At 47.3% G+C, this 23288-nt stretch overlaps 1 protein-coding gene and 1 pseudogene across 1 annotated transcript in view; one reads left to right on the plus strand and one right to left on the minus strand.

Annotated features, from left to right (window-relative positions):
• Positions 1–23288, minus strand: part of LOC124795590 (puratrophin-1-like) — a 1203525-nt gene that overhangs the window by 86349 nt on the left and 1093888 nt on the right. The gene's annotated exons all lie outside the window — the stretch shown is intronic.
• LOC124796854 lies at positions 19009–19126 on the plus strand (annotated as a pseudogene).

Genomic DNA, 23288 nt, shown 5'->3' on the forward strand with positions numbered 1-23288 from the left:
CTCGTATACAAGGAGGAGCTTCATGAAATCTTTGTGAAGTGTTCATTTTACGTACTGAATTTGTTGGTTTCATGTGTAAGTAGGCTGTTTAGGTTTTTATATTGGTAACGCCACGTAGCGCTCTGTATGAAAATCACTGGCTGTGCTGTGTGCAGCCTGTGGCTGGTTTGCATTGTTGTTGGCTATGGTAGTGTTGGGCAGTTGGCTGTTAACAGCGCGTAGCGTTGCGCAGTTGGAGGTGAGCCGCCAGCAGTGGTGGAAGTGGGGAGAGAAATGGCGGAGTTTTGAAATTTGTAAGACTGGATGTCATGAACTGCTATATATATTATGACTTTTGAACACTATTAAGGTAAATACATTGTTTGTTCTCTATCAAAATCTTTCATTTGCTAACTATGCCTATCAGTAGTTAGTGCCTTCAGTAGTTTGAATCTTTTATTTAGCCGGCAGTAGTGGCGTTCGCTGTATTGCAGTAGCTTGAGTAACGAAGATTTTTGTGAGATAAGTGATTTGTGAAAGGTATAGGTTAGTGTTAGTTAAGGCCATTCTTTTGTAGGGATTATTGAAAGTCAGATTTCGTTGCGCTAAAAAATATTGGCTGTCAGTTTAGTGCTGATCAGAATAGGTAAAGAGTGAAATGTCTGAGTATGTACGTTCAGTTTTGCTCAGCTGTTTGAAAATCAAATAATGTAAGGAATTTACCAGCACAGTAATTCACTAATTTTTCTAAGGGGACGTTACATACATGTTCTTCCGGCTTGTCCTCTGTGAACTACAAATCAATAGTGATAACTGTCAAAGTACTGGTTTGCGTGAAGAAAGATACATAACTCTTCGATTCCTTCCAGCATTATCAATTGGATCTTTGATTTTACGTACCCATCGGAAAGTCGCACCGTATAACAATGTGACTTGTCGGTTATTATGTACTTTTTTCTGATTAAAATACAGACAAAGGGTGGGTAGCACGTGTGCTACGTTGCAAGAAGTAGAATCAGTAGTAAGACGAGGAAAATAAAGAGTAGGAGTTGCAAGCGTTGTTATCTGTAGAGGTTGTCGCGGAGAAGTGCTCGAATAACAGAGCAAACTCTTAAATCAGATTAGCGTGACAACTACTTACGGCAGTTAACAGGCCGTGCTCCGGCTAATAGCGTTCCGAACTCGTGAGGGGAGCTGCTAACGAAGTTTGCTTCCTTACAAATGTTTGCCCTCATCCGCTTTACATGCGGCGCCTCCAGACTTTGCCCCCCATTTCCTGCCAGGCAGGAAATCGTCCTTCAGACAATATGGCCGTCGCTACTGTCAACAGCCAGCAAGGCGCGATGGGTTCCTGGAGGACAACAGGAGCGTGGCTCAGAAACGAGAACGCCGGGTAAATTCTCTGCACGACGGGAAAAGAGCATGCGGCGTGCCGCTGAGTCCGTCACAGTGGCTTTTTTCCGAGAGGTCGTAAAAGAGAGTTGCAAGTTTTTCGATTAAAGATGCAAGCCTACTTTGGATTTTGTGGAGCAAGACCCCGATACAAGAATAGGAGCCGTTTCAATTAAACTTAAGGCGTCGTACCCTGTCTGCCTGACATCCAAGAACTTTACCTGCTGTATTTGTGTGTTATTCAGCTTTTTATTATGTGGCGCTACCACCACGACTGGAAATTATTTCAGTAATTCCACTGTTATTCAATTAAAGTCTTCCCTGCCGTCTTCGAATTTTACGTATTTGAAGAAGCAATTTGTCTAAACGCTTCTGTTTCAAGAGAGCTTATTCCTCAGGGTGTTTCATAGCCTTTGCATCAAACGTGTACAGGTCACGAGATGCGGAACAACTTTTGTTAGAGACAAAATGTTCGCTGATGTTTCCCAGTGATGCTAGGCGCTCTTTTGTATTGGTTATGCCACTGAGAGTTGACAGAGCGTAATCGCCTTGTGTATTGCCTATAATCCAGTCATCTGCTCCGTATGAATGGGAGTAGACCCAGCAAATTTAAAGTTCCTGATTTGCTGGTAAAATATCCTTCTCCACTTAGAGACAATTGTTTTTAAGGTTTTCTTGTTGAATGTCACTCTGTAAGTTTACTTGGGTAATTAGTATGCACCTAGTTCGGTGAAATCTCGTCGTCATTGGAAGCATCAGCGAATATTTTTTCTCTAGCCAAAGTTGTTCCTCCTGACACGATCCACCAGTCTTACAAGTCTGATGCAAAGAATTTGAAACACCCTGTATAGTTCCTTCCGTGATTCGCCAATAGACTGACCCGTGTTATGAACAAATAAATACTTGGACGTAAGTTACACGACTGCTTCTCGCCTTCTTTAATCTCCCCCGTTAGGGCCTATATGGTTGCGATTTTTCTGAACCATGCCAATTTTGATTTAAAGTGATGTTGATGCATCGAAACAGACTATGAATGACACTGTATTAGCAGCCAGTATTAAAAATTGGTCTGTTGTAATGAGAGAGGTTTCCTTTGAAAATCCTTGCTGTCTTGTGGAGTTTCTAGGATGTATACGATAATATCATAAACGTGAAATAAATAATATGTATGAACCGTGAGAATCAAGATCAAAATTACATCACTCGTTACAATTACACAAATTTTAAAAAAATCTCACTACAACACGTTTGTAAATCAGACTAAAAAGTATAAATTAATTTCTCCAACCCTTATATGGATTCCTAATCCCATACTTCTAAAAATTTGTGATTGTGAATTTTTGACAGCTGTGAAAATACTAGTAACATTCAAAGAGAAAATCGTGGGGCACAAGCAGTACATAATTGATGCAAGTCTAGTTCACCTCATTATTATCCACTGGATGCACCCCAAGTTTTTCTTTCTAAATCTTCCAGGTATTTTGTTAAAAATTCGCAGTCACAAAATTTCAGGACTATCTGTACAGAGTTAGGAATCTGTATGGGGCTAGGAGAAATTATTTTATTCTTTTCAGTCTGATTTTAAAATGTGCTATATTAAACACGTATTTTTTAATTTAAATATTGTTTTCTGGTTTTTAGTCCAGTTGTATGTAATTTCTCGCCGGCCGGTGTTGTCGAGCGGTTCTAGGCGCTTCAGTCTGGAACCGCGCGACCGCTACGGTCGCAGATTCGAATCCTGCCTCGGGCATGGATGTGTGTGATGTCCTTAGGTTAGTTAGGTTTAAGTAGTTGTAAGTTCTAGGGCGCTGATGACCTCAGATGTTAAGTCTCATAGTGCTCAGAGCCATTTGTACCATTTTGTAATTTCTCAAGATATTTTAAGCATTTTGATTTGAATATAATTATAAATATATTAGATTTTTACCTGCAGTTTTGCCGGTGTACGTTTATGCCACATATATTGCACACCCTTCACCTGTCTCTGTCCATTTCCTCCGCTACCCTCCCCCCCCCCCCCACCTCTTTGCTTAGCTGTGCATGTCCCCTTGCATACTGCCTGAAACACATTCCGATACTACCCACACAGCGCAATGATCCTGCAGGGCAGCCGAGATGTTAGGCATTACCAACATTTTCCACGCCCATCCCCAACCACACTGAAGAGACCGACAAAAAAGCTTAATATTGCACTTTCATCCAGTTCTCAGCTACATTTAAAATTTCAAGTCTCCTACCACATTGGGAAGCTAGTTTAAATCAGTTGCAAGATTTGTTACTTTTGAATACATTCTGGGAGTGATAGTGATCAATGTGTTACAAATATTTACTACTAAAAACAGTCTTGACCACAATTTATTTGTTACGGTGACCAGTTTCGACCACTACTGTGGTCATCTTCAGACCAATGAGTAAGAACCTCCTTCTTCTGGAGAATCACTACTAGTGAGTAGTGAGTAGGTTCTTACTCATTGGTCTGAAGATGACCACAGTAATGGTCGAAACCGGTGAGTAGTGATTCTCCAGCAGAAGGAGGTTCTTACACATTGGTCTGCAGATGACCACAGTAGTGGTCAAAAGCAGTCACCGTAGTAAATAAATTGTTATCAAGACTGTTTTTAATAGTAACTATTTGCAAAATTTGTACTGAACAGACAGACAGGCTGGAAAGCGACCTAATAAAAACGCATTAAAAAAGATATCGTTGGTGCACAGGCGTCAAGTTTAACCCGATGGCAGGATCGACGTAACTTTTGTAAGCGAAGGAGGGCATTGGTAACGGCGAAAAATGTGTCAGTCTGCTGTGATACTCTCAAATCGCGTCGTGATGGCTCAGGCTGGAGTGATCTAATGCGAGTGTATTAGCTGCATAACTTTCTTTTTCCTTTTACAAATCACATTCACAAATAACAACACCACAGCCGCGGCAGTCACTACCTGGTACACCGTGCTGGCATACACTACTGGGCCATTAAAATTGCTACACCAAGAAGAAATGCAGATGATAAACGGGTATTCATTGGACAAATATATTATACTGGAACTGAAATCTGATTACATTTTCACACAATTTGGATGCATATATCCTGAGAAATCAGTACCCAGAACAACCACCTCTGACCGTAATAACATCCTTGATATGCGTGGGCATTGAGGAAAACAGAGCTTGGATGGCGTGTACAGGTACAGCTGCCCATGCAGCTTCAACACGATACCACAGTTCATGAAGAGCAGTGACTGGCGAATTGTGACGAGCTAGTTGCTAGGCCACCATTTAACAGACGTTTTCAATTGGTGAGAGATCTGGAGAATGTACTGGCCAGGGCAGCAGTCGAACATTTTCTGTATCCAGAAATGTCCATACACGACCTGCAACATGCGGTCGTGCATTATCCTGCTGAAATGTAGGGTTTCGCAGGGATAGAATGAAGGGTAGAGCCACGGGTCGTAACACATCTGAAATGTAACGTCCACTGTTCAAAGTGCCGTCAATGCGAACAAGAGGTGACCGAGACGAGTAACTAATGGCACCCCATACCATCGCGCCAGGTGATACGCAAGTATGGCGATGACGAATACACGCTTCCAATGTGCGTCCACCGCGATGTCGCCAAACACGGATGCAACCATCATGGAGCTGTAAACAGAACCTGGATTCATCCGAAAAAATGACGTTTTCCCATTCGTGCACCCAGGTTCGTCGTCGAGTACACCATCGGAGGCGCTCCTGTCTTTGATGCAGCGTCAAGGGTAACCGTAGCCATGGTCCCCGAGCTGATAGTCCATGCTGCTGCAAACGTCGTCGAACTGTTCGTGGAAATGGTTGTTGTCTTGCAAACGTCCCCATCTGTTGACTCAGGGACCGAGACGTGGCTGCACGACCCGCTACAGCCATGCGGATAAGATGCCTGTCATCTCGACTGCTAGTGATACGAGGCCGTTGCGATCCAGCACGGCGTTCCGTATTACCCTCCTGAACGCACCGATTCCATATTCCGCTAACAGTCATTGGATCTCGAGCAACGCGAGCAGCAGTGTCACGATACGATAAACCGCAATCGCGATAGGCTACAATCCGACCTTTATCAAAGTCGGAAACGTGATGGTGCGCATTTCTGCTCCTTACACGAGGCATAACAAGAACGTTTCACCAGTCAACGCCGGTCAACTGCTGTTTGTGTTTGAGAAATCGGTTGGAAACTTTCCTCATGTCAACACGTTGTAGGTGTCGCCACCGGCGCCAACCTTGTGTGAATGCTCTGAAAAGCAAATCATTTGCATATCACAGCATCTCCTTCCTGTCGGTTAAATTTCGCGTCTGTAGCACGTCATCTTCGTGGTGTAGCAATTTTAATGGCCAGTAGTGTACTTTCTTCAAAAATATAGCTTTTAAGTTCAGCTGTAACACGTGGGGCAAGTTCGACGCAGTCTGCGTAATTAAGTCTCGTAACTCTCACCGTGCTAAGTGCAAATTTTTCGTGTGGAACGTCAACGAGAAAATGTGGAAACGTCGCGTTACGGCTGTGGAATGCGGGCTGGAGTTATGACGGCGAGTCACGCTGCTGCCCTGTAGTGGCAGTGGAGGGGGCTTCAGAAAAGCGGTGACCATGCGCGCCGGCATCGCCGCGTCACCCAGCAAGCACGCGCCGCCGCTGCTATCCTTAACGGGCGCATAAAGCGACAGTAACGCCCGACCGTGCCGTCCTTCGAGTGTCGCCGAGGCAGCGCTGCACGTAACACAGGCTGTCGCGCAGCGCGCTGCTGTAAGGGGCGGGGTCCTCTGCGGGCAGAGGGCCCTCACACGGCGTTAATCAGGCCATTGAGCCGGCGGCGGTGCGTGCACGCACGTGCGTAGGGCGCCGGAGACGGTGCAGGGTGCGGGCTAATTAGAGACCCACAAACAAGCGCTGATTATAATCAGCCTTCTGCCGCGCTCATCTCGGTTCCATTAGCCGTAAAGCCGCACTTCGACAACATTAACGTGGGCTGTTTTTAGACCGGCTTTTAACTTTTACAGAAGCACGTTCCCTTTGAGTCAGCCGTGACCTGTCATAGCCAAACCACATGGGCAACCCACTGTTCTTTGTACTACGAATTAAAACTTGGTCACGAAGCAAACCGAGCGAGGTGGCGCAGTGGTTAGCACACTGGACTCGCATTCGGTAGGACGACGGTTCCATCCCGCGTCCAGCCATCCTCATTTAGGTTTTCCGTGATTTCCCTAACTCGCTCCAGGCAAATGCCGGGATGGCTCCTTTGAAAGGGCACGGCCGACTTCCTTCTCCGTCCTTCCCTAATCCGCACGAGACCGATGACCTCGCTGTTTGGTCTCCTCCCCCAAACAACCCAACCCAACCCTCACGAACCAATAGAAGCCGGCCGCTGTGGCCGAGTGGTTCTAGGCGCTTCAGTCCGGAACCGCGCTGCTGCTACGGTCGCCGGTTCGAATCCAGCCTCGGGCATGGATGTGCGTGATGTCTTTAGGTTAGTTAGGTTTACGTAGTTCGAAGTCTAGGGGACTGATGAACTCATATGTTAACTCCCATAGTGCTTTGAGCCATTTTTTGAAGCAATAGAGGCATCCTGATCAAAGAAAATATTCAAATGTGTGTGAAATCTAATGGGACTTAACTGCCAAGGTCATCAGTCCCTAAGCTTACACACTACTTAATCTAAATTATCCTAAGGACAAACACACACACCCATGCCCGAGGGAGGACTCGAACCTCCGCCGGGACCAGCCGCACAGTCCACGACTGCAGCACCTTAGCATCCTGATCATCAATACAGAACTTCTAACCAGCGTTACAACAGGGAATCTTAAAATTTAGTACGGGATCGGAAGTGAACCTTGTGGGTGTAGGTTAACAGCCGTCGACAAGAACGAATTGCGGGCAGTAGATGGCCTAACTGGAGTCTGGAATGATTGCTTGGTGACGTCAGCGGTTGATTACAGTGACAGAGAACGAACAGGTGTACAATCAGGAATATGCACCAATCATTCAACAAAAAAGAAAAAAAACGGAAACTTTTAAATGAATCTATTACTAGAATAGAATACAACTCTTATTTATGTTTGGACATAATCAACGTAAAGTTTTGCCAGAGCTGGTCAGGTTTCTCAGTTTCCATGTCCAAAGAATTCTTGGCGGCGTGTGAAATTGGAAATTTATAGTAAGGTCTTATGGGACCAAACTGCTGACGTCATCGGTCCCTAAGCTTACCACTACTTAATCTATCTTAAACTAACTTACGCTAAGGACGACACACACACCCATGCCCGAGGGAGGACTCGAACCTCCGACGTGGAGAGCCTGCGGACCGTGACAAGACGCCCCTGACCGCGCGGCTAACCCGCGGAGCTAGGGGCGCGTGTGAGTAACCAGTTCTGCACTGCTTCCTGGCAGATTAAAACTGTATGCCGTACCGAGACTCGAACTCGGGATCTTTGCCTTTCGCGGGCAAGTGCTCTACCATCTGAACTACCCAAGCAAGACTCACGCCCCGTCCTCACAACTTTACTTCCACCAGTACCTCGTCTCCTACGTTCAAAACTTCACAGAAGCTCTCCTGCGAACCTTGCAGAACTAACACTCCTGAAAGAAAGGATAATGCGGAGACATGGCTTAGCGACAGCCTGGGGAATGTTTCCAGAATGAGATTTTCACTCTACAGCGGAGTGTGCGCTGATATGAAACTTCCTGGCAGATTAAAACTGTGTGCCGGACCGAGACTCGAACTCGGGATCTTTGCCTTTCGCAGGCAAGTGCTCTACCATTTGAGCTACCCATGCACGACTCACAGCCCCCTCCTCACAGCTTTACTTCTGCCAGTACCTCGTCTCCTACCTTCCAAACTTTACAGAAGCTCCCGAGTTCGAGTCTCGGTCCGGCACACAGTTTTAGACTGCCAGGAAGTTTCATATCAGCGCACATTCCGCTGCAGAGTGAAAATCTCATTCTGGAATGTGGTGTACGTAAATTATATATAAAATCAGCTTGCTTTAAGAAAAAAATGTATTGTATTACTTGTTGAGCGACCCTCATACATCGGATACTCGCTGTGAGCTTTGCCTGTCACGCCTGGCCGCTGTATATCTCACTTTGGAGGACGTGAGCGGTGAAAGGGATTCTGCTGACGGTTCGGCTGTGGTGCACCTGCCACATGGGCGGACACACCCGCGGCTAATCTGAGAGCTGTCAGAACGTGCGCCAACAGCTGTGCGGCAGATAGCGAGTACAATGGGCGCCGCGCGCCGCTGGGGGCGGCCTTTGTCGCACTTCTCCTGCCGGCACGTGCGTGGCCGAGCCGCAGCTGCTGGCCGTAGACAGCTGGGGCTCCGGGAATCGCCAACGGTCCCATAGCTCGTGAAACCTCCTTCCATCCAACAGCAGCCTGCCAGCGAAACACTAGAGCCATTAAGCGATGCACACGACGAGTCTTCGTCGCGAGACCGTCACAGGGCCCACGGAAGACACCGGAAGGATTAATGAAAAAGTCGAGGAATTGCAATGAAGAGTTTCGTGACTTGGTCCACTGCGACACCTCATGTGTCGATTCGGTATGCAACCAGGATGAATGCCGGACATTTGCCACACCGGACATTTGCCACTCCGGACATTTGCCACACTTGCCCCTTCGCCAGGTAGCTTGAGTAGCGATCCCTCAGGTAAGGGACGCCCTTCTTCGTACTTCTTCTGTCCGCTTTGAAACCGCCGTCTCCACATCTTACTCGATACAACCAGTACGTAAGGGACCTTCTTCTTCGACATCTTGGCCAAATACAGAGCTTCTTTTCCGAAACCGAAATATTTATAACTTTTGGGAAACGAAAGCAATACCGACGATTATGTCAGTATGTAATTAGTTCTGCCAGGTATAAATATAGATCCCTCTGTCTGTATGGTAGCTTCCATTCGCGCTCACTGATTGCGATAGAAACAGTTCATTGCCGTGGGAGCAACAGGAAAGGAACGATGTAAAGAGAATGCGAATGTACGCTAATCATTTCTTTTTGATCACTGCATTTGTGCCTACTTTAATTACTACAACTGGATGCCCAAAAGACAACAAGGAAAGAAGAAATGGGTATGTGAATGTGTGACAAACATTAGTTAATAAAGTGTAGCCGGACAATGTTCAGAACATGACTGAAAATACGTTCACTAAATAGAGGTAAGAACACCTATGATTGACATGTCATCTAAAGTCGACGTACAATTTTAAAATGTTAGAAATAAGGAAATGAAGTTATACAGAATGCTATGCTCGTAACGTACGTTGTTGTTCTACATTGTTTAGTCTGGTATTTACAGGGTCACAGAGAGAGCATCCTAGGTTTTGGAGGGATAAGCCTTAATTGTAATGATCTGCACTACAACGTAAACAAGAAGCACAACTTAAGGAAAAATAATGTAATATCTGTTCCAGCTCACAAGCGCCATTGAAGCAGATAGTTCCTCTGACATAGTATGGGCAGAGGTTATATTCGACAATCTGAATAAATTAATAACTGGCTCCTTTTACCGACCCCCGGTCTCAAATGGAACAGTTGCTGAACAGTTTAAAGAAAACTTGGGTCTCATCACAAATAGGTATCCTAGTCACACAATTATAGTTGGCAGTGACTTCAATCTACCTTCCGTATGCTGACAAAAATACATTTTCAGACCCTACTGTAGATAGAAAACAACTTCCGTAATTGTTCTAAATGCTTTTTTTTAAATTATTTTGAACAATTAGTTCAGGAGACCATTCAAATTGTAAATGGTTACGAAAACACACTTCACGTGTTAGCCACAAATAATCCTGAGCATCACGACGGATACAGGGATTAGTGAGCACACAGTCGTAGCGAGGCTCAATTCCGTAACAAAGAAATTCACCAAAACTAAACGCGAAATATATCTATTTATAAAAGCAGCTAAAAATTCGGTTGACGTCTTTCTAAGGGACAGTCTCCAATCCTTCCAAACTATGTAAGTGAAGGCCACATGTGGCTTAAATTCAAAGAAATAGTATCAACAGCACTCGAGAGATTCATACCAAATAAATTAATAACAGACGGAACTGATCCCCCATGGTACACAAAACACGACAGAAAGCTGCTGCAGGAGCACCGAAAAAGGCACGTATAATTTAGACGAACGCAAAATCTCCAAGATTGGCGAAGTTTTACTAAGGCTCGAAATTTGGTGCGGATTTCAATGCGAGATGCATTTAATAGTTTCCACAACGACACTCTCTCTAGAAATGTGGTGGAAAATCCAAAGAGATTCTGGTTCTATGTTAAGTAAACCAGCAGAAAGGCTCAGTAAACGATGAGGAGGAGGAGGAGGAGGGGTGGGGGGGGGGGGGGAGAGACAAGGGACCCAACCCTTCGGAGCAGGTAAAATCGTGGCAAATGTCCGGCGGGCGTGGCAAATGTCCGCACACCACCAGGGTTGCCGAGGGTCTTGCCTCGTTTAATACATCGTTGTCAGTACCTGGATGGGAAACGGGGAACGGCCTGGCACCAAGTGCCGTTGGCTGCTTTGCCCTCACGGCAAAGTGGAGGAACGCCGGTGACCTGAAGTTCTTGGTCATCAGACTTCGCGTCAATGACCTGGATTAGATTCCAAATCTCTCTCATGAAATGAGGGCATTTGAAACTATTGAGAGTGATCTGTCGCCTGATGGAATTGTTAAGACTGGCAGCTCTCTCTGTACTATTCGAGGGGAGGAGGCTGTGTGTCGTCGCCGCATTTCATCCTATCCCTTTCCTCATCATCGTCCAAAACAAACATGACACCACACCGTAAAGACCCATTAGCGTCATCTTGTAAAGCTTACTTTAAAGCGATATCGGTAAATCGTAATATGGTGCAATATGGCACAACACATACTGCCTGGGTAGAGGACAGTGGTGGGGTGGCCAAGCGGTTAAAGGCGCTACAGTCTGGAACCGCGCGACTGCTACGGTCGCAGGTTCGAATCCTGCCTCGGGCATGGATGTGTGTGATGTCCTTAGGGTAGTTAGGTTTAAGTAGTTCTAAGTTCTAGGGGACTGATGACCTTAGAAGTTAAGTCCCATAGTGCTCAGAGCCATTTGAACCATTTTTTTTGACAGTGGTGGTGCTCTCATGACCAGTTGCGGCGTCACAAACCTCCTGGAAACAGCGTCCTCGCTTGCTGTTGGCTGAACAATGTTCGACCATCTAAGGTGACCACGAGGTTTCCGAGACTGCTAGCGGCTAAAACGCTCGAGACAGAAGCTCGCTTGTGGTGGGATAGGCACATGGGTGGTACGAATTTTAAATCGCTGAATTATGTCGAACTTGACGAAAGCTGAAAAAGTACTTGATCCTGGCCTGCGCCCGAATGTTTCCAATAAAGAACCGCGGCCGGGAACCAAGTGTAGTGGCGTACGATTAGCAAGACTGTAAAATGCTGTTAATCTGTTATGATTCACGAGTGTCAAGCACTCCATGGTGTGGTGTTGTTGTTGTTGTGGTCTTCAGTCCTGAGACTGGTCTGATGTAGCTCTCCATGCTACTCTATCCTGTGCAAGCTTCTTCATCTCCTAGTACCTACTGCAACCTATATCCTTCTGAATCTGCTTAGTGTATTCATCTCTTGGTCTCCCTCCACGATTTTTACGCTCCACGCTGCCCTCCAATACTAAACTGGTGATCCCTTGATGCCTCAGAACATGTCCTACCAACCGATCCCTTCTTCTAGTCAAGTTGTGCCACAAACTCCTTTTTTCCCCAATTCTATTCAATACCTCCCCATTAGGTATCTGATCTACCCATCTAATCTTCAGCATTCTTCTGTAGCACCACATTTCGAAAGCTTCTGTTCTCTTCTTGTCCAAACTATTTATCGTCCATGTTTCACTTCCATACATGGCTACACTCCATACAAATACTTTCAAAAAAGACTTCTTGTCATTTAAATCTATACTCGATGTTAACAAATTTTTCTTCTTCAGAAACGCATTTCTTGACATTGCCAGTGTACATTTTATATCCTCCCTACTTCGATCATCATCAGTAATTTTGCTCCCCAAATAGCAAAACTCCTTTACTACTTTAAGTGTCTCATTTGCTAATCTAATTCCCTTAGAACTACTTAAACTTAACTAACCTAAGGACCTCACACACATCATGCCCGAGGCAGGATTCGGACCTGCGACCGTAGCAGTCACGCGGTTCCAGACTGAAGCGCCTAGAACCGCAGTGATGTATGGAGGAGATGTTACAATATGAGGGTGTTTTTCGTGGATAGAGTATGGCGTCCGTAATGCACTTGGGAAACCACTAAATGGAGAAGGATATGAACGCATTTTACAGCTTATGTAACTTGAAGGATGAGGGGAGAGAAAGGAAATGAAAGCTGCATCGGAACTTCATGCGGAATGAGCGGCGAAGAGTGAAAATGTGTGTCGGAACAGGGTTCGAACACAGGAACTCCTGCTTACTAGGAAGCTAGGAAGCTGCGTTAACTACTGCACTATCCAGACCCGACTTAATTCGACTACGTTCCATTATCCTCATTTTGCTTTTGTTGATGTTCATCTTACATCCTCCTTTCAAGACACTGTCCACTGCGTTCAACTGCTCTTCCAAGTCCTTTGCTGTCTCTGACAGAATTACAATGTCATCGGCGAACCTCAAAGCCATTGTGTGTAATATTTGTAAAATAAATAGTGCTGTGGCAAGAAGCACAGCATAGAACAAAAAAGGCGTCTCTTGGAACAAATTTTATGTACTTTTTACCGAAAGGGAGTTACGGATTTTCCTGCGATTCTCACCGTTACAGCACCACATCTACCGAGCGTTATTTTATGCAGCGAGAGGGATATCTTTAGGAGAAAACAGGCAAGAGAACTAGAACATTTGCTATGTGTGAAACAAACTACTGAGACACGTCTTATTCATACTGGACATGATGTAACCTATACATATCAGACACACTTACACACACACAAGTCTCATACTTCGCGAAGGAAGAGTGTCATCGGTGCAGCTGGAATGTGTGTACGGGATAACTGGCTATCGTATTTTGGGACCGGTCTTCTTTCCACGTCGCCTAACAGACCAGAACTACCGACGTTCCTTGCGGGTGACTTTGCATCCCCTCCTGCAAAAAGTGCCATTCATGATTCGAAGGCTTCTACATGATGATGCTCCAGCCCACTTCGCCGTTAACGTCGGACACGTCTCAATCGTGTCTTCCCTGGACGATGGATCGGACGAGAGGGTTCAGGTGCACGGCGTGCTCGTTCATCGGATCTCAACCCTTTCGGTTTATGGTTACGAAGCCATCTCAAGAGTATCGTGTGTGCCGAGCCGATTCCAGGCGTGGAGACACTGGAGCAGCGTATTCATGCTGCCTTTGACACTGTTCGGATGTGGCCTGGCCGATGCGAACGTGAGAGAGAGATCGTGCTTCGGAGTGTACACGTATGCGCTGAGGCACGTCCAAACCATTTTCAGCACATATTGTAACTGTGACTGCAGGGTACAGCGCGTATTACACCTCAGTCTCTGTAACAATGCATGATTGAATAAATGGTCTCTAGCATGGAAACCATGCGTTCTGGGCATAGGTTCGTTATTCCTTTTTTGTTCCGTATTCTCTCGTCGATCAATCCGTAGAGTTTGTACACGGTGAAAAAAATCACCCCGTATATCGTTATTTTCTGGGGTATCGATATCGTTGTCCTCGATGGTGAGTGTTCATCGGAGGCGAGGGTATCATTTGGAGTGCCCCAGGGAAGTGTGGTAGGTCCGCTGTTATTTTCTATCTACACTCCTGGAAATTGAAATAAGAACACCGTGAATTCATTGTCCCAGGAAGGGGAAACTTTATTGACACATTCCTGGGGTCAGATACATCACATGATCACACTGACAGAACCACAGGCACGTAGACACAGGCAACAGAGCATGCACAATGTCGGCACTAGTACAGTGTATATCCACCTTTCGCAGCAATGCAGGCTGCTATTCTCCCATGGAGACGATCGTAGAGATGCTGGATGTAGTCCTGTGGAACGGCTTGCCATGCCATTTCCGCCTGGCGCCTCAGTTGGACCAGCGTTCGTGCTGGACGTGCAGACCGCGTGAGACGACGCTTCATCCAGTCCCAAACATGCTCAATGGGGGACAGATCCGGAGATCTTACTGGCCAGGGTAGTTGACTTACACCTTCTAGAGCACGTTGGGTAGCACGGGATACATGCGGACGTGCATTGTCCTGTTGGAACAGCAAGTTCCCTTGCCGGTCTAGGAATGGTAGAACGATGGGTTCGATGACGGTTTGGATGTACCGTGCACTATTCAGTGTCCCCTCGACGATCACCAGTGGTGTACGGCCAGTGTAGGAGATCGCTCCCCACACCATGATGCAGGGTGTTGGCCCTGTGTGCCTCGGTCGTATGCAGTCCTGATTGTGGCGCTCACCTGCACGGCGCCAAACACGTGTACGACCATCATTGGCACCAAGGCAGAAGCGACTCTCATCGCTGAAGACGACACGTCTCCATTCGTCCCTCCATTCACGTCTGTCGCGACACCACTGGAGGCGGGCTGCACGATGTTGGGGCGTGAGCGGAAGACGGCCTAACGGTGTGCGGGACCGTAGCCCAGCTTCATGGAGACGGTTGCGAATGGTCCTCGCCGATACCCCAGGAGCAACAGTGTCCCTAATTTGCTGGCAAGTGGCGGTGCGGTCCCCTACGGCATTGCGTAGGATCCTACGGTCTTGGCGTGCATCCGTGCGTCGCTGCGGTCCGGTGCCAGGTCGACGGGCACGTGCACCTTCCGCCGACCACTGGCGACAACATCGATATACTGTGGAGACCTCACGCCCCACGTGTTGAGCAATTCGGCGGTACGTCCACCCGGCCTCCCGCATGCCCACTATACGCCCTCGCTCAAAGGCCGTCAACTGCACATACGGTTCACGTCCACGCTGTCGCGGCATGCTACCAGTGTTAAAGACTGCGATGGAGCTCCGTATGCCACGGGAAACTGGCTGACACTGACGGCGGCGGTGCACAAATGCTGCGCAGCTAGCGCCATTCGACGGCCAACACCGCGGTTCCTGGTGTGTCCGCTGTGCCGTGCGTGTGATCATTGCTTGTACAGCCCTCTCGCAGTGTCCGGAGCAAGTATGGTGGGTCTGACACACCGGTGTCAATGTGTTCTTTTTTCCATTTCCAGGAGTGTACATTAATGATGTTTTGGATAGGATGGATAGCATTGTGCGATGATGCTGTGGTGTACGGAAAGGTGTCGTCGTTGAGTGACTGTAGGAGGATACAAGATGACTTGGACAGGATTTGTGATTGGTGCAAAGAATGGCAGCTAACTCTAAATATAGATAAATGTAAATTAATGCAGATGAATAGGAAAAAGAATCCCGTAATGTTTGAATACACCATTAGTAGTGTAGCGCTTGACACAGTCACGTCGATTAAATATTTGGGCGTAACATTGCAGAGCGATATGAAGTGGGACAAGCATGTAATGGCAGTTGTGGGGAAGGCGGATGGTCGTCTTCGGTCCGTTGGTAGAATTTTGGGAAGATGCGGTTCATCTGTAAAGGAGACCGCTTATAAAACACTAATACGACCTATTCTTGAGTACTGCTCGAGCGTTTGGGATCCCTATCAGGTCAGATTGAGGGAGGACATAGAAGCAATTCAGAGGCGAGCTGGTAGATTTGTTACTGGTAGGTTTGATCATCACGCGAGTGTTACGGAAATGCTTCAGGAACTCGGGTGGGAGTCTCTAGAGGAAAGGAGGCGTTCTTTTCGTGAATCGCTACTGAGGAAATTTAGAGAACCAGCATTTGAGGGTGACTGCAGTACAATTTTACTGCCGCCAACTCACATTTCGCGGAAAGACCACCAAGATAAGAGAGATTAGGGGTAGTACAGAGGCATATAGGCGGTCATTTTTCCCTCGTTCTGTTTGGGAGTGGAACAGGGAGAGAAGATGCTAGTTGTGGTAGGAGGTACCCTCCGCTACGCACCGTATGGTGGATTGCGGAGTATGTATGTAGACGTAGATATATCGATAGATTATGAACAGCCCCAGTTTGTACCCGATATACGCTCGTGCGGACGACAAGGCATCCCGGGATGCGCGAGACTCACTACCAGCTGGGGCCATCAGTTAGCCCGCTTTTCCCCTACGTGTAGACACCTCTGTGTGTGGTGCTTCGAGCGCGGGCCCTTTGAGGCCGGCGTGTGCGTGCGGGATGTGTGAAGCGCCGTGTGCGGGGCATCGCGAGTGGAGTCATGCGAGGCGCGGACTGCCGGCAGCTCCGCTCATAAATATTTCATAGCGGCCTGGGCCGGAGCAGACTGAACTGAATCTCGGCGGCCGTGTTTTGAGGGCCGCTCCGCCCCGGATGTAACCGGCCGGCAGATGGCGAGCAATGTTGCGCGCCACAAAAGCGCCGCCTGCAGCCGCGCGGACTGCCACAAAGCCCCCCTGTTCACTGCGCGGCGCCGCATCTGCGACAGCGCGCACCAGCGGCGCGGGACGCCGACACGCCGCCAGCTGCGCAGCCGAGCTCGTCTGCTGTCCTCCGTCTAGGGACCGCCGACACACCTCCGTGGCAGACACAACTCTCTTCGTATAAGAGGCCCTGAGCCGACCCGGTTTCACACCGGCTGTCTCTCCTAACCCTCTTGGGACCCAACAGTCAGTGGCCCGCCTGACGTGCACTATCTGGTAAAAAATATCTGGACAATATTCTTCTCGGGTGTGCAGCCGCATCATAAAGTCATCTTGACACAATATTTCAGCGGTCCAACTAGCCGCCATCTTCAGGTGAGAGTGCTGGTACAGGATCTCGCCGGAACTGTGATCGTGTAACAGCACTCTCACCTGAAGATGGCGGCCAGTTGGACCGCTGAAATATTGTGTCAAGATGACGTTATGATCCGGCTGCACACCCGAGAAGAATATTATCAATTATTACGCCGGGAAAGCCTTCGTAATCACAATATCTGGACAACTACCAATGGACACTAAAGTCGGGCGTGCCCACCCTTCGTCTTTACGACGACTTGAATTCTGCCCTCAATGACATGTCTGAATGTCTGTGGACGTATGACAGCCCATTCTTCCTCAAGAGCCGACACTAGAGACTGTAGTGCTCTTGGAGGCTGGCGTCTGCAGGAAGATGTCGTTCCAGCCCATTTCGAGGTGTTCCATTGGGTTCAGGTCGGGAATCTGGGCAGGCCAGTCCATTTCAGGAATATTATTGTCCACAAACCAGTGTCTCACAGATGCCGCTTTATGACAGCGTGAATTGTCATGCTGGTACATTCACTGTCTCCGAACTGTCCCTCTGCTGTAACCAGCACACAATGCTTCGAAATGTTATGTAAACTGAACATGGAGGGTGGAGAAAGGAAAGAAATGGAAAGGAGCTAGTGATGTCAACTGCATCGGGACTTAATGCGAAATCAGCAGCAACAAGTGAAAATATGTGCCAGACCAGTATTTGAACCTGGGATCTCCTGCTTACGAGGCAGTTTCGTCAACCACTGCGCCATCCGGATACAGTATTTATCGCAAATGCACAGACCATCTCGACACGCCTCCCGGCCAACCCACATTCCCACCTAGCGCCACATATCTGCAGTCCCCATCCATGTTCTCCATGCTCGCTACTTTGAGATTCCCGCTGGAGGTCGAACGTAACAAAGCATTCGCACTGAACAGGGACTGCGGATGGGAGGGGGTAGGTTGCAGTGTGGGTCGGCTGGGAGGTGTGCCCAGGTAGTCCGCGCAGTTGCGATAAATACTGTGTCTGTATGGTGCAGTAGTTAACGCAGCTTCCTAGTAAGCAGGAGTTCCTGTGTTCGAACCCTGATCCGACACACATTTACACTCGTCGCCGCTCATTCCTCATAAAGTTCCCATGCAGCTGACATCAATAGTTCCTTCCCTTTCATTTCGTTTCTCTCCCTTCCCCCTTCAAGTTACATAAGCTGTAAAATGCGTTCATATCCTTCTCCATTTAGTGGTTTCCCAAGTGCATTACGGACGCCGTAATCTATCCACGAAGAACACCGTCATTTTGTAACATCTCCTCCATACATCACTGCGGTTCTAGGCGCTTCAGTCTGGAACCGCGCGACCGCTGCGGTCGCATGTTCGAATCCTGCCTCGGGCATGGATGTTTGTGATATCCTTAGGTTAGTTAGGTTTAAGTAGTTCTAAGTTTTAGGGGACTAATGACCTCAGCAGTTGAGTCCCATAAGATTTCGCATACATTTGAACTTTTTTTTTTTTAAATTTATGTGCCCACTTTATAGAGCGGTGCCGAATTAGTCTAATTCTTGACGATATGTATTAACATACTCCCTGTACTCCAGCAGCAATCGAGTAGCGCTGCTGCATGGCTGTTGCAGGAAGACGTTGCGGCGGAGACAATCACACCAGGTGGGAGACGCCGGGCAAGGGAGACGTGATAGTCAAATGTTTTCGACTTTACACTCGAGAGCAAGCCACAGTACTGATGCAGCATCACAGTTTCACTTTCAAGACACTTTCGCCAGGTGTTTCAGTTTGCACATTCTTAATACGATAATATCTACAATATTTTTCGACGTCTTATGATTTAAAAGCCAACGGCCTTGCCGCAGTGGTAACACCGGTTCCCGTCAGATCACCGAAGTTAAGCGCTGACGGGCTGGGCTAGCACTTGGATGCGTGACCACCTGGTCTGCCGAGCGCTGTTGACAAGCAGGGTGCACTGAGCCCTTGTGAGGCAAACTGAGGAGGTACTTGATTGAGAAGTAGCGGCTCTGGTCTCATAAACTGACATACAGACGGGAGAGCGGAGTGCTGACCACAAACCCCTCCATATCCGCATTCGGTGGCGCCTGTGACCTAAGGATGACGCGGCGGCCGGTCGGTACCGTTTGGCCTTCCAAGGCCTGTTCGGACGAAGTTTAGTTTAGTTTATGAATTAAAAGAAATGTGCCCCCTACAAGTGATCACATCGGTAAACAGTTATTCGTTTTCCTTACACTTCGGTGACAGCATTGCAGCTACACTTATAACATGCTCAGTAGTCTGACACGAGATTCTGAAGCGATGTCTGTAGTTGCTGTGGGCTTATTACACCAGTGGTGACACACACAGTGTATATACAGTGGGTGTCTTCCATGGAGTGAAACTTATTTGCAGCTCCTACTAACAACCCGCTATGCAGACGTAATGAACGCAAATTAGCTCGCCGAGAAAGTCGTTCAGTGTGCAGCACGCATAAGATACCTGCGGCTAGGAGCCGCCCAGACGACACCTACACACACATACACACACACACACACATACACACACACGCACACACGCCTGGTGCATCCGGCTGCACTCTGCGGTTGCCTCACCTCACGTGGCAGACCTTTCGCTGTGTCGCAACGCCTTCCGTCAGTGTTCGCTACCTTACATATTAATTGGCTCTTGTGTCACCGCCAACGGTCCGCAAAGCGGCAGTGGAAATTTATGTGGCAGCGCGCTTTCCTTCCCTCGCGCACAGAACCTACGCGGCATTAAAGTTGCAAACATTTACACTGGCAATCTGCGCACGCCCTGCCTCGTATATGTGAAACATGATCTAGATTACTTGCATTAGTGTTAGAGCCTCGTAGTGGGGCTTGTATTTACATTCCGAGGCGAAAAAGCAGTCGATGATGACAGCGAGAACATCTTCTCATGGCCACGGAATACATTATAGCATATAACATTTCACTGGTTTTTCGTATTTCTTTTTAAAAGTACTTTCCAGAATATGAGGTCATTCGCATATTCCTTGAAAATTCTGGATTAAAACGTGGTCTGTCGTCTAACAGTCTTACATAACCACTTGTCAGTGCTAAGAAAATCATTGGGCAGGGTACTTTGTACATTTAATAGTTTGAAGTCACTCAAAGCTCGGAAAGAATTTAGCTCCGAAGTTAACAATATTTTTCCCCCATATTAAACCACTTCGTGAAAGAATTAACCAGCAGCCAACCCCTGACCATAACTACGTTCCGTATCAAACTTTACCCGCTTTAAAACTTGATCCCGTGCGATTGCTATCTGATTTGTTGGCAGCGGAGACATTATAACGGGTGTAACCTTGCCTAGTACGGCGGTGCGGGTTTCCCGCATCGTCCACTACGCTCCTCGGAGTATGGGACGACATCATCATCATCGTAACGAAATAGTGATATGACAGCTGAACTAACAAATTCGTTGATGTTTAGTTTAAGGAAGCAGTTATCATCGCACTGTTTCTCCACAAAGGCTTTATTGATATCTCTTCCCCTCCGTCAACTGCCTCCGCGTGAAAGGTCGCTGACGCAGACGAACGCGGTTGTGCTCGGTTCGGATGCTGACGTCTGTATCATTGTGGGGGTAGAACTTGGGCAACAAGATGAGGAGAGCTGTTAGCGTGCAACACCTGATCACGAAACCATGCGCCGTTGTCGTCGATTAAATACTAAACTCCTCTCTCTGTTCGTCTCATGAAAAGAACACGTATGCGATTGTTGATGGTGATGGTTAAATTAGGTGAACCCCTCGGTAATATTCTAGAGGAGCACCCCATTTGATAGAAGCTTTCATCTTCGCTTTTTCATTCATTTCAAGATCCTTTACAACAAAATAACACCACATTTCCTTGTACACACGGATATCACAGCCACGTATACTATGTAGTTGCACACTTAACAGACAATTCGTCCACAATCTCCATACATCCGTTTGTCGATTAATAACAGTTGTTATTATATCTTTATGTAGTAAAAATGACACCTTTAGCTGTATTTATAGCTCTTATCTGCAATGTATTTCGGTGTTGCGTTACACAATCTTCAGGGTCCTCTGTGATCCTACGCGATCTTTTGGATACTTGGTAGTCATCATTATACATCTCAGACAGGGTACAAAAAAAAACTGTTGTCCGTTGTGCTTATCCTTCTTTCCCGCTTATGTTAGTACTAGTTGTTTAGTTAGTGCCTAGTGTTTTATGGCGCTAAACGGCGAGGTCATTAGCGCCATTACCTCGAGTTCAGGAAATTGGAATGTGTACAATGACTGCAGTCATGCAACTTCAGCCATAAATAATTATGTAACTTGTAGGTAATTACACAAGCTGTGGCATGATAGCGAATGGAACAGTGACCCGAAAATGTAGAATAAATTTCATTTATTTCATGTCTATCGTCACAAACTTGTAGGTCCTCAGACTACCGGTTTCGGTCAGCAGTGACCATCTTCAGGTCCGTTTTATATTAAGACATGTTTTGTATGAAACAGAGCTGATAATGGTCACTGCTGACCGAAACCGGTAGTCTGAAGACATACAAGTTCGTGACCATAGATTTGCGATAAATGAAATTTATTCTACATTTCTGGGTCACTGTTCCATTCGCCATCATGTCGCAGCTTGTGTAATTACATAATTCCGAGTTTAGTTAATATACTGCCGCCGTTGACACCATAAGCAGGAAGAGAAACGAGATGTGTAATAGTCATCGACGTGTACCACGGAGGGTCCTGAAGATCTTGTAATGTAACACCGAAATCGACTGCAAATAAAATGAAACCTATGAACACAGCTGAATGTGACATTTCTACTACATAAAGATACCGCTGTCAGATCCGAGGCAAGCGACCGCGAACCAGTAGCATTAGCATCTTGTCAATGCTCCGAGGCTCAACATTAGCTGTGATCGGCACTGACTTCGTTTCTCCGTTTTGCTGGACTTAGTATGGTAGGTAACACACGTCAAACGAATGACGAGGAAGAACGTGTAAAAGAAATAGATTATGCACAGTCCCGCCTATCCGTCCGGATAGCCACGCACGTTAACACGCCGTTTTAAGGGATTCGGGGAGACGCGCTGACAGCGGATCGAATCCATTCGCCGGATTAACGACGAAGGGTTGTGTGTCGGACGGCCTGGATGTGGTTTCCAGGCGGTTTCGAACATCAGTTTAGGTGAATACCGGATTGGTATCCACGTCCAACCTCAGTTACACAATTCGCATACATTTCGAAAACATTCTCACGCTTTTACATGGGATGAGCTACCGGCAGACAGATGGGGTATACAACTACCGTGCCGGGGGGGGGGGGGGGGGAGGGGGAGGGAAGAAGAAGAGGAGAGGCACCCGGTCACTCTCTACCACTAACTTTGCCAAACCCAGACTAGCATGCCGACCCCGTAAACATACCGGTCAAGATCAGGGATATTGCAAAACTTGACCTCCTGGGTACCGGCTGATCATCTTACCAGCCGCGGTTGGTTACCAAGAAAAAGCCATAACCATACTGGACATACATTTACTTCGGGCATTCTATAAAAAAAATCCCTTTTTTACCTACAGCGGTCGTAAAACAAAGCAGTTACAATATTACTCATTAATTAGAGCGTAAATTTCTTTATTCACCGTACACTATTCAGGGCTGTTTGAATACGAAACCAACAGTGTAAGTACAAATAAGACAGGTTAGGATATTTGACTCCGCCAGAGAGCGCCTTCGAACTGGTGGCGAGATGGCGATCTGGACGCTCGCCTATTGATCTAACGGGCGCGAGACTCCAGCCTTGACTGGCAGTTGACCTCGCACTCTCGACCTCGCACTTTCGACCTTGCCCCGTACATACAGCTGTTGAAGCTGACAACAGGAATGCGAATCAAACGCGGTACTTCCCGCGACTGCCCGCGAAGGTCGTGCGAAAACTGCCGAGTCACCGACAGACAGCCAGTATAGTGATGGGCGTACGGAGACTGTGCCTAAGGACCTCCAACGGGCAGAGAAACGCATAAAGCAATACAGGGGCTCCACAGCCAAAGGACAGGCTGACAAGTTATTCTGCCGCAAATAGGGCTGGTGCATATTTCTTGGGT

This window comes from Schistocerca piceifrons, chromosome 4 (genome assembly GCF_021461385.2).
Source record: "Schistocerca piceifrons isolate TAMUIC-IGC-003096 chromosome 4, iqSchPice1.1, whole genome shotgun sequence".
Taxonomy (NCBI): domain Eukaryota; kingdom Metazoa; phylum Arthropoda; class Insecta; order Orthoptera; family Acrididae; genus Schistocerca; species Schistocerca piceifrons.